The sequence below is a fragment of the Apteryx mantelli genome, chromosome 20 (assembly GCF_036417845.1).
Source record: "Apteryx mantelli isolate bAptMan1 chromosome 20, bAptMan1.hap1, whole genome shotgun sequence".
Classification (NCBI taxonomy): Eukaryota; Metazoa; Chordata; class Aves; order Apterygiformes; family Apterygidae; genus Apteryx; species Apteryx mantelli.
The window spans coordinates 9,899,876-9,902,958 of NC_089997.1; the positions used below are offsets into that span (position 1 = coordinate 9,899,876).

Genomic DNA, 3,083 nt, shown 5'->3' on the forward strand with positions numbered 1-3,083 from the left:
GGAGACACCTCACAATCAAAGTCACCAATGTCACCTTCATCTGTCCCTCCCTCCCACCTCCTCCCAAGCTCTCCTTGCTGATGGGCAGCCTCTGTGATGCAGTTCATGACCTCATAATGCCACCTGCCCACTGCTGGCCAATCGGGGAAGTGTAATGGAAGTGACCTCACAACAAACACACCAGCCATTGTGCTCTTGCCTGCCTCTCCCTCTCCTGCTCCCACTCCTGCTCCCACTCCCACCTCCTCAGCTGCTGAATCAGCTCCTGTCACCTGCAGTGACCCCACTGCCTGCTCACCTGCTGCTGGCCAGGAGCTGCTGGGACAGCAGTGATTCACCAGTGATGTCCCAGCTGGCACCTCCACCTGCCTCCCCTCTCCCCTCCTGCTGAGCTCTCACCTCCCGTGGTCAGGTGCATCTGATGGGCCTGATGCCCTCACAGTGCCTGTCTGCCTGCCCAGGGCAATCCTGCTGCTGCAGCTGAAATAACCTCCCAGCCAGCATCCAGTCCTCTCACCTTCATGCATCCTACTGACTCTTGTCTCACAGGGCTGCCATCTCTCCTGAGATGCACTTGGTGACCTCCCAGCTCCTGCCTGTTTGCCTACTGCTGGCCAATCAGGTTGTTGCAATAGTAGTGACATAATGATGTCATTTCACCTGGGCAGGCTTTCAGATGATCTGCCTGGGCTCTTCCCACATGCGGAGCTCCACTTCCCACATGACACCCTGTCAGAGGGCAAGCCTACAAATTTTGGAGAGGAACAATGTACCCTGTTCCCAGCCCTCACCCTTGTTGCGGGGGAATGGAGATTCAGGACAAAAGCTCCCCTGGAGATGCTGGGGATTGAACCCAGGACCTCCTGCATGCAAAGCAGGTGCTCTTCACTGAGCTACATCCCCTAAGAGCCTGCTGAGGGGTGGGACATACTCTTCTCCCATGATGTGCCCCTGACAAGCACAGCCCTGTTGGCCCCTGGTGCCCTGAGAGCCTCAGCAGAAAGCTGCATTTGAACCCTCCTGCTGGGCCACAGGCTGGGATGAGGGAAGTTGAGATCGCCACTCAGCTGGGACTGGTCCTGGAGCAGGGCTGCATCATGGAGTGCTGCCCCTTCAACATCTCTGCAGTTGATGGGGGCAGGAGGAGACTCTTGCTGCAGGCGCTGCTCCCACACTCTGGCCCTCCCAGGGAGGGTTGATGGAGAGGAGCAAACCCCTTCCCTGAGTCACCTCTGCCACCCCGTGCAGCACTCCTGTGTGTGTCACACCTGTCTTTGATGCCAGCAGCAGGAGCAAATGAGGTGAGGGAAATGCCCTCCCCAGGGTGATGTGCCCACAGCTCCAGTTGCCCCCCGGGATGTGCATTGGAAGGGCCATGAAAGCAGGCAGAGCCGATCCTGGGCAGGGAGCTGCCCACAGCCCCTCACCTAGGTATTAGGCCTCCCTCTGCACTGCTCTGCCCACTAGTACCTGGCAGTGGGCAAATGGCAGTGTGTCCTTCCCTGGGGCTAGGGATGCAGCCCCTTCCCTGGGGCTGGGGACGTGCCTGGGATCAGGGACATTCCCATTCCCTCAGCACCAGGAACTGGACACTGGAGCTGCCCCAGGAGAGCACCAGTTGGGGGTCTCTGTGGCACAGCAGGTAGCGCATTTGGCTGTTAACCAAAAGGTTGGTGGTTCGAGCCCACCCAGAGACGTTGCCCTGTTGGTGGGGTGCCTGGGGGATTGTGCTGCCCAGCACCCTGGGTTTTGCTCACAGTCACCATGTCCCAGCTCTGGGACAGCAGATCTGCTGCTGGCTGGGACATGCATCTTGCTGTGGGACATCCTTTCTAGACCATGTGGGATGGCCAGAGAGGCTGGAGAGCAGCACGGAAGATGTGATGTATATGTGTCCTGTTGACCCTGAGCTGAGCTGACTTATCCCATCCCCTTGCCTGATGGGAAGGACAGAAGAGGGAAGAGTGTGTCAGTGCCAGGTGGTTGTGTCTGTACATCTCATTACTGAATGCGGAGAAGGGAGGGTGCAGTGCCATGGGGCAGGGAAAGAGCCCAGCTGAGTCCCTGCTCCAGAGACTGTGTGGGGACCTGGGAGGATTCACACATCTGCCTGATGTGCAGACAGCTCTGCCAGAGACCCCTGTGGCAGGGTCAGTCCTTCATCTGCCCCAAGCACAACATCAGGGTGGAGGACAGCGCTCTCCATCCAGGCTGTGCTTGATCCTTAGCCTGACTTGTTGGCTGGAGAGACGCTGAGTCCGGAGACAGAGCGGGACATCCTGGGTCGCAGTCATAGCTGAGCTCCTGATGGGAGAGCAGAGTTCAGCAGCAGCAAGAGCTGCCAAGACGGCCAACACAGCATGTGGGGCTGCAGGAGCAGGGCTTCTCCCTCTGTGCAGGGACAGGGGGCTGCAAAGTGCTGCAGCTGGGATGGGCAGGGCAGCCTGATGGGTGAGTACATTTGGGTAAGGAAAGGGTTTTTTTTGTGCCGTGAGCTGGTACTGAGGGGATAGAGAACACAAAAGCAAGTCTGTGTGCAATGTTCAGGAGATATTAAAAAAAAAAAGAAGAAGAAAGTAAATTTGGAGAGCAAAACTGACTGCCAGTCTTTGATCTGGGGCTGTTGTGAAGTCATGGTTTTACAGGCAGCTTTTAGCCTCCCTGCTAGACCCCAGGGGAGTCACTGCCTTTCTGCCCTGCCTTGCGCCCTTTCAGCAGGAAGGAGCTGATGCAGAGGGATGTTCAGTAGGGGTCCCAGACAGGTCCCTCTGTGCTCTTCCTCACACTGAAGTCCCTGCTCCCCACGCAGCTGGTTAAACAGCCCCCTCCCTGCCACTCGCATTCAGCGCTTCTCCCTCTACATCTGCTGGGCCAGGACGCCAAGGACAGACCCCACTCTGCACTCCGCTTTGTCTCTTGGCACACAAATCCCATCCTTTTCCACAAATCCAATCTTTCTCCCTCGCAGGCCCACTGCCCCTCAGAGGGCAAGGGCCAGGCTGCCTACTCACCCCTCCATCTCAGTCGGACATCTCCCATAGCATCGCAAATGAGGGGAAGAAATAGCCATGGGCAGAGCAGGA

The 3,083-nt window shown here is 57.6% G+C and overlaps 2 non-coding genes across 2 annotated transcripts; one reads left to right on the forward strand and one right to left on the reverse strand.

The window, feature by feature from the left end:
• Positions 1-832: 832 nt before the first annotated feature.
• TRNAA-UGC (transfer RNA alanine (anticodon UGC)) lies at positions 833-903 on the reverse strand. Its single transcript has one exon. It is a non-coding gene; the product is annotated as a tRNA-Ala (tRNA).
• A 721-nt stretch (positions 904-1,624) lies between these two features.
• Positions 1,625-1,697, forward strand: TRNAN-GUU (transfer RNA asparagine (anticodon GUU)). The gene has a single exon. It is a non-coding gene; the product is annotated as a tRNA-Asn (tRNA).
• The last annotated feature ends 1,386 nt before the right edge of the window (positions 1,698-3,083 follow it).